The 12,982-nt window shown below is 38.9% G+C and overlaps 1 long non-coding RNA gene across 2 annotated transcripts in view; it reads left to right on the forward strand.

The window, feature by feature from the left end:
• Positions 1-205: 205 nt before the first annotated feature.
• The window catches only part of LOC116652954 (uncharacterized), a 45,950-nt gene continuing 33,173 nt past the window's right edge, over positions 206-12,982 (forward strand). The window contains exons 1-2 of one of the 2 annotated variants that reach the window (XR_014942596.1): positions 206-288; positions 2,306-2,468. This is a non-coding gene — a long non-coding RNA (uncharacterized LOC116652954). The remainder of the gene's footprint in view (positions 289-2,305; positions 2,469-12,982) is intronic. The other variant, XR_014942597.1, reaches the window with a different exon arrangement.

Raw genomic sequence — 12,982 nt, forward strand, 5'->3', positions numbered from 1 at the left:
TAGGTATTTAATGTTAGAAAAGATAATAAAAGGAAAGTAGGAGAAAGTTTTAGTATCTCTGTGATTGCGGTTAAAAGGGTTTCAAATATTACAGCTTGACAGAACTGTATGCTCAGAAGTTTACATGAAGCACTACCCTCCCCAAGGTAGAAAACTGATACTCAAGTATAAAGAAGGTTCCACAAATACAACACCCCAGAGAGAAGCCATGCCTCCGAGCAAGCTACAGAGCTCTGAACCGATGGAGAGCTGACACCCAGCAGCCCCTGTAAAACAGAGGAATATATTGTAAGTAAGCTTGACTCACCCTCTCATATATTCTGAAAGGGAAAAATCTCACCTATATATATATATATATATATTTCTTCTGGCTTCCTAACCTGACTCACATCAGGCTGCTTCAAAGCAAATCAGAATGTTTAATTAATTAACTCAATCCTGTGACTACTTAACAGAAGTCTTGCTTCACTTAGGAAGGAACCAGTGCTAGCCAGATGGAGGCTAGAGCTAAGGAACCATGTTTTGGAAGGCAGGACTGTAGGGCTTGGTATGGCTTTCTACTGTGTAGATCTCCTGAAGCTTCATCTTCTTTAACAACAAAGACCACCACACCAGTGTTAGGCGTTTTGCAAGCCTATATTTTCTCCATTTTTGAGTACTTTTATCTTTTCTCAGTTTTGTAATACATACCTTTCTACCTTTTTTGCTGGTACATAGCTCTTCTGCATGTCTAGCTGGAAGGCAAAAAAAAAAAAGCAAGCTGCCTGAGATCATTTTGTTTCTCCAAAGTTAGGAAATACAGATATGTTGGCATAGCAAATCTAGATAAGTTTTTAATTGCCAGAAGTTGGATATCCCATGTTTCTGGGCTCAATATCCTATTATGACATTTGTTGGAATAGGGATGATTTTCCCAGCAGTAATTAACCTCTGCTATTCTGTACAGGGGGTGAGCAAAGAAGAGGTCACATAATCCTAAGAAAACCTATACTGTCATAGGTACTCCACCCTCACAGTAGATTTTTCTCCATTCTAACAGCTGTACTACTTCAACTTCCCTTCCCCCTGTGGAAAAAAAAAAGTGAGAAGCCGTTACTTTGTGGTATGAACTAATCACTTACCAAATTAATTCCAATAAATCAAATCCCTACTGAGTCATATGTAGAGTCACGTAGGTGGATATTAGAAGAGGGGAGCAAGAAATATTGGCACTCATAAATTTAAAAAAGAGCAAATTGATATTTTTTAATTTGCTTAAACAAAAATTGTTCCCAGGGTGGAACACTGTGTACTGTGTTTTGCCTGGAGCAAATGTTTATGGCTGAGTTAAAAAAAAAAAAAATGGAAGTTTGTGACATCTCATAGCACTGCACATGCATTCAGAGACATATGGACATGCACACAAGCCAGTTTCTGTCCAATTGCTTTAAGTCAGATTAAATCACTGCTGTCTCAGCTATTAGTGGGTGTCTTGGGAGGCATCAGGTTTGAAAAGATCCTTCATCTGAAGCGATCTTGTGTCAGCTTGTTACGATGATGTGTGGTATGCTTTTGTTATGCCCTCTGTAGCACCTATCAGTACTTCAGGTAACAGCACAGGGAACCAGAACTTGAGTACTTATGTCCAGAGGAGATATTTTAATGGCAACTCTAAAAGCAGAAACAGTGCTTTGATTTATCAGGAGATGATTCAAGCAAGTGCTGTATCTTACATTAGATGTGTATCTCTATGGACTACTGAGAGGATGCAATAGTCAACAGTGTTGTTCTGCAGGAATATGAATGATATAAGCATCATCAATAATTCCTTATTTATTTTCACCATTTACATCACCTATTGAGAAGGTGAAGTGTTGTTGCTTTTATATATATATATATTTTTCCTAATGTATTCTGTAGAGTAAATGATGATTACATGCAGCAGTGCCAGCTCATGGTTCTGCAAATTGCAAATGTTGCAGAAGAGTGGTTCATCAGTTGTCTTGGTCAGTACTGCAAAATTAATTTTCTTTTTATACTGAGGGAAATGCTCACTGTTTTGACACAACATTAGCTGTTTTGCCTGCAATGTATAATAATGGGTTTAGTCACTAAGGTATGATCTTAATAAGTAGGACAGGCAGAATAATAATTCAGAGATTGTGCTGACTGTGATCTCTATACAGATATTTTAACTGTCTCTGAGGCTGTTGTGTATGTAAAAATAAAACAAACAAACTATACTTTAAAGGTACATAAGGTGGAAACTGTCCTTCTCTAAAGCTGCCCCCTTCCAATAGGAGGAATCTGCTTTTATTCTCCCCAGAAACAGTTGTAAACTGGAGGACAAGAAATGAGTAAGAGCCTCACTGTGAAGAAAGGCTCCTCAAAGTGTTTTGTGATTGCAGTGTGGACTGAATGCAAAGTCTCTTTGAGTGATGAACCTGTTACCAATGAGGACTCGAGAGGCCAAGTTAGGACACCGAAAGGTATTAATTTCCCTCTGTCTTTCTCATTCGCACTCATGCATACACATTTAATTTCTGAGAAAATTCAGCAACATGGCCCTCTGGAGGTGAGTCTTTGGGAGTGGTGATCACACAATCTTTTCAAAATGTCTTTTCATAACAAAAAAAAAGACATTATTTACTATTGATAGTAAGGATAGCACAGGCAGCACTACACAGGACAGATCTAGGAAAATCCCTGGTGTGAATTCTTGTAGTTCATTGAAAAGGCACTGCATGAGTGATGAAGGGACAAGTCCTTCATTACAGATGCACTGGACTAGTATCTAAGGACATAAGTTCCACTTCATGAGCATTTTGAAAATGTGGCTTTTGTTCTGAAAGCAGGGAGTTTCAAAAAAATTTACAAAGGAAATGGTCTCTTTTGAAATGTATGAGTCATGCTAGACTGAATAAAAAGCTTCTACTTGCTCATTGCTTTGTAAACTGGACCCAAAAAATCCCCTCACCCTCTTGAACAGGCTAAGTAGCATGTGATATTTCCTCAAGGTACTACTTTGCATAACTCTTGCCTGGCTCATAATGCTGCGTTCTTGTTTACAAAAGATAGTGTTTGAATGTCTCCAAAATAGAATGGCTGGAGCCCAAGAAACCTGGCAAAAGGACTCTAACAAGGAGAGTGCCTAAGAAATCATGTCTCCTGATAGCATTTCTCTTTGATGGGAACAACCAGGAACATGAGGTAGAAGGCCAGTTTATGTACCCATTAATACTGACTTATTTGCTTTTCTGAGGGCAGGAGCCTTTTGCATTTTAGACTAAGTTGTTCAGTGTTACCAAGTAGCATGACTTTCCTGACTGACTGTTGAAGGCCTCCAGTTGTCATTTGTCTCAATTCTCTGCCAATTTGCCGTTGCCCTTCACCGTGAGAAAGACATTGAGGTCCTGGAGTGTGTTCAAAGCAGTACAAAAAAGCTGGTGAGGGGTCTAGAGCACAGGCCTTATGAGGAGCAGCAGAAGGAGCTGGGATTGTTCAGACTGGAGAAGAGGAGTCTCAGGGGAGATGTTATTGCTCTCTATAACTACCTGAAGGGAGGTTGTGAGCTGGGGGTTGGCCTCTTCTCTCATGTAACTGGTGGTAAGGACTAGAGGGAATGGCTTCAAGCTGCGGCAGGGGAAGTTCAGTCTGGATGTTAGGAAATACTACTTCTCTGACTGAGTGATCAGGCAGTGGAATGGGCTGCCCAGGGAGGTGGTGGAGTCACCAACCATGGAGGTGTTCAAGGATTGTTTGGACGTTGTGTTGAGGGACATGGTTTAGTGAGAACTATTGGCCATTGATAGATGGTTGGACTGGATGATCCTGTGGGTCTTTTCCAACCTTGGTGATCCTGTGATTCTATGAAAATAACTCTCAGTTAAAACTGAACCCTTGGTATGTTAAAAAGCAAACAAGTTCAACATATGAAGTATTCTGCAAGCATTGTCCCAACCACAAATTAATTTCAGTTCATATAGAATCCTCTAGAATAACAGCTGAATTATAAATATTTTGTAAGCAGGATAGTGATCAGCACCTGCTTAGAGGCATAAAAATTGCCAATGAAATCTTTTAATTCTTAAAATAATCATGCATGCTCATAAGTGCATGTTCTTCTCTCCCTGATATCAAAGGCAGTGAGAAAATGCGAAGGGGTGAATTTTCTTTAGCCACTTGTATTTTGAAGCTTTAGCCAAATGCCTGTCAATCATTCTGGGGTGAGGACAGGAAAGGTAAGCTGCCTGGCAGATGGGGGAGCAGATGGGGAGTAGTAAGCAAGGAAATACCCACCCCCACCCCCCTGGAATGCAGGCAGCAGACACAGCAGGATTGCTACTTTCTGAAGGGAGGGTGTTTTGTTGTGCTTTTCAGGGTTTGAGTTTTATAACAGATATGGATCTCATCACTTTCTGCACAGCCTATTCCTCATTAATTCATATTGGGCTTCCAGTGATGCTCTAAAATGCACAGTAACTGAAGTTATTGCTTTTTGCTTTCATTACAGGTGACAAAAAAGAAAAAAAAAAAAGAAATAGGACTTGCTTAGAGTCAAAACTTTGAGAAAGATGACCTATTTGCCCTCTTTCCCCTGGTCTCATTTGTCTAGTCTCAATAAAATTGGCTCTTACCCATAAGTTTTACCCACTTAAAAAACTTTCTCTAATTCTCATTCTCTTGAGAGGGCACTGAGATTGCAGGACAGCTAACAAACCAAGACAAAATAGTGAACAATTTAACATACTAAACCCTAGTAAAATCTATCCACTGTGTTTGTTTCAGTAGATAGTCCAAGAGAATATTCCCTCTCATGTTTGATCCTGCAGTTTCTTCATGAAGCTTATTTATGACTTGTGATCTAAAGTAGTGATTTCATCCCTTAGGCTTTTCATTGAATGGATGAATTTGTCATACAACTCAGTCTACCAGTGAAAACAGCATTTCCTGTGAATTTTCCTATTCACTTTCAAGGTGTATTTGTGCCTAACAGCTTTAAAGTGCTTTCTCAGCACTTGTGGTTAATAGAATTTGATCACAGCAATCTCTAAAAATCAAATCAAACACAGAAGAGAGTGTCAATGCAGCATACTTTAAAATGTGCATGTATACTCAGCAAGGTTTGGACAGGGAATTACTTTACAGATGGTGAGTAGGGGTGGGAGGTGGATCTCATTTGCTTTTCCAGTGTCTCTTCAGCTCCAGAGTATTCTGTAGCCAGATATATAAACCATAGAACACATGGCCAGAGAGAATCTCAAAAATCATCATTTCCATTTCCTCATTTCAAAGCCTAAACTGCTACTGCAGAAAGATGTTCAACTGCTCCATTCCTGAGATAGTCTAAGAGACACTGCAAACTACAATCCATTTCAGTCTGTGTTGTATTCCTTTAGACTCTCATTTTGTTAGTTACAAAGTATTTTCTGATGATACGAGTCTTTCTAGTTAAAAGACTGCAGTGAAATTGCTGAAAGTCAATCTTATTGAATCTTACCCCACAAACAGTGGACTCAGAGGATAGAATTTACTTTCATCATTTGTAACACAGAAGTTCTCACTCTGTCTTCTCTTCTGTAGAACCGTCCTCAAATCTTTTTCAGTATGTCGTGTTTCTTAGTCTTCTGGTCTATCTGTCTGTTCTCCCATGAACTGTTTTTACTGTGTCTGTCTCCTTTATAATTGTGACACAGGTAAATTAGTTGAAGACTTGCCAAAAACAGCTGTTATAATATGCTTGAACATCTTGAACCTTTATCACATTCTCAAGTAACAGGCTTTATTTATCACATTCTCAAGTAACAGGCTTTATTTTCATCATTTACTGAGTGCTACTGATGCACTGCAAAACCAGTTAAAGCCCTTACAAAGACAAATATTCTGAGTAAGTTTCATATCATATTTTCCATATGAGGTAGTTACAATGCATCAAAAGCAAACACTTTTCACTACTTTTTCTATGGGATCTTTCTTCCTTTTGCCCATCAAAGACTACAGTCTTGAGCTGTCTAAATTCTGGTTAGCACAAATTTAGTTCTAAGTAAAGAAGAAAATCTAAGTTATTTCATTCCCTGCCAGAATTTTGTTATTATATATATTTGCAGATTTACAGCTATGGAATGTACCCAGTTTTATTTTAATGACACAGCAGAAACAGAACTGCTTTGAGCACTTCATAAGAAGCTGTTCATCAAAGCCAAAAATTCATTGAAGTTAGACCAATTCTGTCACAGTTTATTATTTTTTATTGTATATATACATATTAAAAAAAAACAAAACCACCAAGAAACAGCAACAACAAAAACTCACACAAATGCAAATTTCAGCAATGGCAAGATGTTGTATTTTTATGCTTTTGGAAAAGTGTACAGTGTCCTTCAACAGATAGGTGACACAAACAGCTAAGGAGACACAGTGTGCAGAAAAAAAAAGTATCCAGAGTTACCGGTAAAAGTCCATTAGAAATGTGTTTCAATACTTCATGGAACTGAATTTAAAATATTAACAAAGCATGAATTTCTAAACATCTTTTCCTCCTTCATAGACTCCCGCTATGACTTAATTCTGCAATTAAAAAAAAAAAACAACACCAAAACAAAACAAAAGCAAAAACTTTTATACGATATTTATATTTTTCTGCCCCCAGCGAAAGGCTAGAATATAAAATGAAAGATGAACAGCAAAAATCAACTGTTCTTCAATGTCTGAGGATTCATGTTAAACACATGGCTTTCAACTTGTTGTTTTTTTTTTTTTCCAGGCTGATTCATCTTAATCTCTATATGCCACATAATAAAAAAGTGCATGTATGCACATATAGGTATTGCCTAGAAATCAGCAGTCATCTTTTCTTCATTCTACTTTTCTTCCCCAGTGTTAAATGTTTATCAAAGTAAGACTAAGAATAACTTGATTTTATGCATTACTGCTACTCCACTAATAATACTAATGTTGATGCCTCTCAACATTTATTACCTTCTTACCACATTTTTCCATTTAATAGTTCACACAGGAAGAGTTCATATAAAGGCACAAGGACAAACAAATATTGTTAATTTAGTGCTCTCCTCAATAAGCTTTATGATAGAATTTTTGAATGACCTTTTCTGTTAAATGGAAATCATTCCAGCACAGCATCTTATTTATTATGCCCATAAATTCAGATACCAAAAACTTTTTTTGAGTAATTTTTGTTGTGATTAAAAACATATATATTTAGATATGAAAATTAACCTAGTGCTTCATTATACAATGCAGTATTATACTAGAGTATGCAGTAGTACCATGGACAATGACATGGACATGGTTTGTGCTGTACCTGCAGGATGGTTACAGGTCCAGATTCTGTGTTTGGACCTCTACTGTTCAATGCCTTTATCAAAGATCTGGAGGACTAGAGATGCACCATTACAAAGTCTGCAGATGATGCATATGTTTGGTAGCAGAATTTTCTTCCATAATTTTCAAATAATTTTCAGAATGCCAAATGTTTATCAGCACTTTCAGAAATGTTAGTAAACATGAATGCAACTCAGACCATATTTAGATAGGTTTTCCTTCATCTACAAGATATCCTCAATTCCTTCTTGTATCATTATTCCCTCATTCCCGCTTTACGTGTACCCCAGAGATTATTTGTTTATTCTGCCAAATAGTAAGCCACAATGAGGAACACATCCAGCTGAAAAACAATATGCAAGAGAGGAATAAAAGGGTCTTTAGGAGTTTTTCTATCCAAGCAAGGTTGCAATAAACATTTAGTCACTGGAGTTTTTAGATTGTGTATAGGATGTGTTTAAAAATAGTTGCTACTTATGAAACGTTTAAGATAAGAAGGATAGTACTCAGGCAATTTGTCATTAACGATGTGGACTGACATGCTGTGGGAGCACAAAAAGACTAGCCCAAGAGTGGTAATGTAAATATCAGACTAACAGCTGAAACTGGCACTTTCAAACATAACTCATGCCCCAAATAATTTTATTCCCAGGAGGGTTAATAGATAAAGCTGACTCATCCTCAAACATGTTTGCTTTGCAGGAGAAGCTATGTATTATCTTGAGATGAATTTGGGAGTACATCTTAAGTTCATTGTATTTATAAATAACATTGAAAATACAGTGAGCGGTGAAGTATAAAGTTTGCTGATACTACACAGTTATTCAGTGTAATAGGGAGAGAAGAGATTAGAGGAGTGCCCACATTAGCCTTTCAGTTTTTGTCAAGAATGTGCTTTTGAAGCAAATTTTATGATCCTCAATTACTGGGCTGTACATGTGTTGTCAGGAAGACTCTGAGTGCACAATCTAGATTGCAGTTTAGGAGAAACTAAGCTGGAAGATGCGCTCTGACTACTAATTAGTTTTCCATACATATGCCCAGGCTAGTCTCAAGTATTCTCCCAAACACATACCTCAAAATGCATATATATGGATGTTGGATTCACAGCATCATCTGGTACACTCTATAATTGTTTCATTCTGAGTTCTTATTGAGATGTACCACTTAGTAATGCACACACACTGTAAGAAGAGTTCTGGAGGAATATTACAAGTCTGAGCAGCACAACAGAATTGAAGTTCATTTCAGATAAATACAGATCAATGAGCTCGATGAAGATGGAGAGCCACTCCAGTGTAAAATGATGGACTCCCAGCAAGATCTTGGGGATATGTTAGATCCATGAAAAATCAATGATGTGGTCCTTGTACCTCAAAATAGATCATCAAAGACAAGTAACAATTTTTCTGTACAAAGAATGGCTGAGCAGCCTAGGAAAACAAACAAAAAAGATCCATAGCATCCTGACATGGCTGACACAGACAAGAAGGATAGGTGCTGTCTCTTCACTGTCTTTTCCAGTATAAGAGCTGTCAGTAAACAGATGGAACTACTAGGATTCCGGTTCGATACAAAAGGTTCTGATGTTTTACCTATCAGAAGTGCACAGATGGATGTTGTAGGCACAAAGTATTTTTTTCTTCTTTTGGTATTTGCTTGTGACTGCTGCTAGGACCAGATATCTGAACTAGTTGTACCTACAAGCTGACAAAAAAAAAAAAAGTAGAAAAATGTAGGTGAAAAAGAAAGGAAGTGTGGACCTAAGAAAACTTCCAAGTCACTGCATATTAGCCTTCATTTGTAAAATCTTCTGTCCTGTAATCATAATCTGTCTTCTTAGCAAGGTCAGAAACAAAATACAGCTGGAGTAAGAATCCCAATGACTTATTCCACATTTGTCATCTTGTTCCATTATTTTTTTTTTCCTCATCTTAAGCATTCCATGTTTTACTTAAAGTGTTTCATAACAATGTATTGTTGGTTGACTGCTGTGAGTCAGCAGTGGTAAAGGTAATTTTTAAGGCAGTAAACCTTTCAGAGGGATGTTTCCCAGCCTATATTCCAAGTTCAAGAAAGCCTGCTGTTAGTAGATGCTTAAATCACTATATAGGATTTTTCTCACCTTCACTGGAATGCTTTCAGTATATCTCAGTTTGAAAATGATTCACTCAGAGACTGAAAGGGTGATCTATTTCTTTCCAGTTTAGGTCCCTGAACACAGCTGTTGAATAATAGCCAGCTTCAAGAATAGCTGTCACTCTATCAGACTGAACTTGAAGCTGGAGGTGATCAGAAAACAAGAAAAATCTGTATAACTTTAAGTGAGACAGAATGACATTTAAAGACACTTACCCCAGAGCAAAGCCAAGTCCCTTCCTGAGCACTGTTCTGGTTATACTGTTAGGGACTGACTTGGGGGGGACAGTCAGGCAGACAATGATAAAAGAATTAATATAATTGAAAGATGCAGCTTGCAGAAAGCAAAGAATTGAGCACTTCAGTTGTCACTTAGCATGTGCTGGCTGGGAACACCAATTGTCTTCTTGATTCTGCACTGCATTGTTCTTTCTGCTGTTTTCTGCAGTTTTGAATATATGCTTTCTAGCCTTGGAATTAATGTACTAGCTGAGGCAAGGCAGCTCTTAAAAGCAGAGCACCTCACACTGCTGCAGCATACATAATTCTCCTGGCTCAAACCATCCTAATGGGAGACAACCAAGCTTAATAGAGTTACCCCAGGGAAGAATTAGGCCCATAAAGCCTACCAAGATCTCATGGTCCATCAAACATGGCCTTATAAACCCAAAAGATAAAAATCCACCTATATTTTATCTTCTCTTTTTAAGTCTCATAATATAAGTAGCTGTCATTTTCCAGCTGCCTATTCAGTTGATTTACGCTACCTATATTGATGACTTTAGTCCTTTGTTCCTTTTGTATGAGGGAACTGGCCTGAGATGCTTATTGTCTACTCACTGCTTTAACGACTTCAACACCTTAAGGTATGTGCAAGGGCTTTGCAAGGAGTCTGGCATTCCATTTGCTCCCATCTGAGTGTCCCTATCTCAGCAGCTTGAACAGCCATGGCACCCATTATATGGCTACATTCAGAAGGATTCAGAGAGATCCTGAGTGGAGAAGTTGGGAGTCCTGAGTGGAAGCTGTGAACAAGACCAGCAACAGAGTGAACACTGCAGTGATTGCAGGAGTATTGACTATGGGATCTGTATGATTCTGAGTGATTACTCACTGTGTTCAGTTTTAGGCATGTCAGTACAGAAAGGACACTGTGGTGCTGGAGCAGGTCCAAAGAAGGGCAACAAGGCTTGTGAAGGGCTTTGAGAATATGCCTGTGAGGGGTGACTGAAGAAACTGGGGCTGTTTAGTGTGGGGAAAAGGAGGCTCAGGGGAGACCTCACTGCTCTCTTCAAATACCTGAAAGGTGATTGCAGCAACAGTGGGTCTGGTCTCTTCTCACTAGTGGCAGGTGACAGAACAAGGGGAAATGGCCTCAAGTTGCATCAGGGGAGGTTTAGGTTGGATATCAGGAAAAACTTCTCTGCAGAAAGGGTGGTTAAGCACTGGAATAGGCTCCCCAGTGAGGTGGTTGAGCTACCATCCCTGAATGTGTTTAAAAAACGTTTGGATGTGCTGCTCAGGGACATGATTTAGAGGAGGGTTGTTAGTTATGGTAGTATGGTCAGGTTGTGGTTGGACTTGATGATCTTCAAGGTCTTTTCCAACCTGAGCAATTCTGTGATTCTGCAATGGGCTTATGTGGTAAGGTTTTAGTAGTGCAGGGCTGCACGAGTGCCCTCTCTAAGCAGAGAGAGCCCAGCAGCCCACAGTGGGGCAAGAGGGTTGGGGGACCTGCTGCATATGGGGCTCTGCATTGGAGCAGTTCCTGACGGGTGAGCCCTATGGTACGGAGCTGTGTTGGAGCAGTGCTATGGCCCATAGGGTGCTCATATGGAATCAGTTTGGGAAGAACTCCATGCTGAAGCAGGGGAAGGAAGTGACCCTGAAGAAGCAGCACTGTTCAAGCATTATGGGCTGACCACCATCCCCATTCTACTTTACTGTTTGGTGGGAAGAGACACAGGAGGGTAGATGAGGAGAGGGTGGTTTTAGTTTGCTTTGAGTTTTCACTGCTCTAGACCATTACTGGAGGCAATAAATTATATTAATTCCCCTATGCTGAGTTTGTTTTGCCCTTGACTGTAATTGGTGAGTGATCTACCTGTCTTTATCTCTACTCTCGAGACATTTTTCATCATGTTTTCTCTTCCTTTTGAGGATGAGGATTGAGAGAGTGGCATGGTGGAGCTTAGCTGCTTGTCAGTGTGAAACTACTACATATTCTAGACTAAGAATTTTATAACTGGTAAGAGATTTGTACCTGTTGAAATGGAAGTTAAAGAAAGCAAGCTCAGTCTTCATCGACTTTTAAGCAATCATTTTGAAAAATCCACTACTGACATTATTTTTTCTGCAGTGACTATGAATTCTGTGGGCATATTGTTGCTTGTATATGATCTTCTTAATTAAACTCTTCTTCAGTGCTTGTGGCATACTAAAATCCACAAAAATGTTCACATTATAAAGTGTATAAAATGCACGTGTGCATACGCACACCAAAATGGAAATTTGGAAGTTCTAGTATACAGAGTACTTGTATGGGGTATCTGTGATGCTCTGAGAAGTACAGAGATGGCAACAGCTCTATATTGGCTCATTTCAACAGTGAGTAAATACCTAACTGTCACTGTAGAGAACTAGCTGGACCTTGACATTTTATTTAGTCCTGCAATGATAGACTTCAGTGAGAACCTGCACTTGTGTGGAAGCTAAAAGCTAAACTATGGGAACATATTTTATAGCAGGAGGTGACCTGGGGTCTGACTAATCATCTCCTTCTCTTTTCACATCTGCTCTGTAAATTCTAATAGTCAATAAATCACTTAACTGCTAGATATGACTTGAAACTATACTACGTCCCCACATCAAGGGCACTGAAGCAGCCTGCTTTCTCAGTGCTCGGAGAAATCTGCAGAGAAATAAAGGCCCAATAAAAGCTGCAGTGGGCTCTGAGACCATGGTCATGGCTTAGCAATGGCCAGCATCTCCCATGGGATGGATCAGTCCTGGCCAGGTTGTCCTGAAGGGCATCTGTGCATGCCTCCCCACTGCCTCACAGGGACTGAGCTGTTCTCATCTGCACACACTGAGAACTAGCCCCAAAATAACCCTCCAAGCAGGATGCTTTTAAGACTCTGAAAATAGTATGATGTATTCTCACAGTCTTGAGGATGTAGTTTGCTTCAGCAGACACAAATTTGGATATTGTTAGTAGCACCCACATGAATTACTCTTCCTGTGTAGTGGGGCATACAAATGCAAAGATTGTCTGAATTCATGGCCTAACACTAAAACTTCTGCTCAGTTTTCTACTGGAAAATGGTGTTTAAGAAAAACATCTAAGTATGTAAAACCAGTCTTTTAGACAAGGTTGGTAACAACTCCAAATTGATATCTGGCTACGTAGCTGTATGAATTTATGACAAGAATATGTGGTACCATTATGAGAAATGAATATTGATGTAGTATATAGAGACAAATTGAGCTCTAATGATTTCCTAATAAAGTAATTTGTTCATAG

Source organism: Coturnix japonica, chromosome 2 (assembly GCF_054131305.1).
Source record: "Coturnix japonica strain WE chromosome 2, WE-NBRP24, whole genome shotgun sequence".
In the NCBI taxonomy this organism is placed as follows: domain Eukaryota; kingdom Metazoa; phylum Chordata; class Aves; order Galliformes; family Phasianidae; genus Coturnix; species Coturnix japonica.